Source organism: Condylura cristata, unplaced genomic scaffold, assembly GCF_000260355.1.
Source record: "Condylura cristata isolate star-nosed mole 26May11 unplaced genomic scaffold, ConCri1.0 scaffold00171, whole genome shotgun sequence".
NCBI classification, from domain to species: domain Eukaryota; kingdom Metazoa; phylum Chordata; class Mammalia; order Eulipotyphla; family Talpidae; genus Condylura; species Condylura cristata.
Window position 1 is genome coordinate 4239 of NW_004567272.1, and position 211 is coordinate 4449.

A 211-nucleotide genomic window follows, 5' to 3' on the forward strand; every position below is an offset into this window, starting at 1 on the left:
GTGACTAAAGCCCCAGGTCAGGACTAGGAAAATAAAGAGAGGACATTATGCAGGAGGGAGAGGGGGAACTGGACCAAACCCCTTTGGGTAGCACAGGTGTGTGGCTTGTGCTTCCCATTTACCAGGTGGGGCAAGTTCTCCCTGGGACTTGAAAGCCCCAGTGGACAGGATCCCCCACTCCCTCCCTACCTGAGTGCTTCTTCCTCCACAT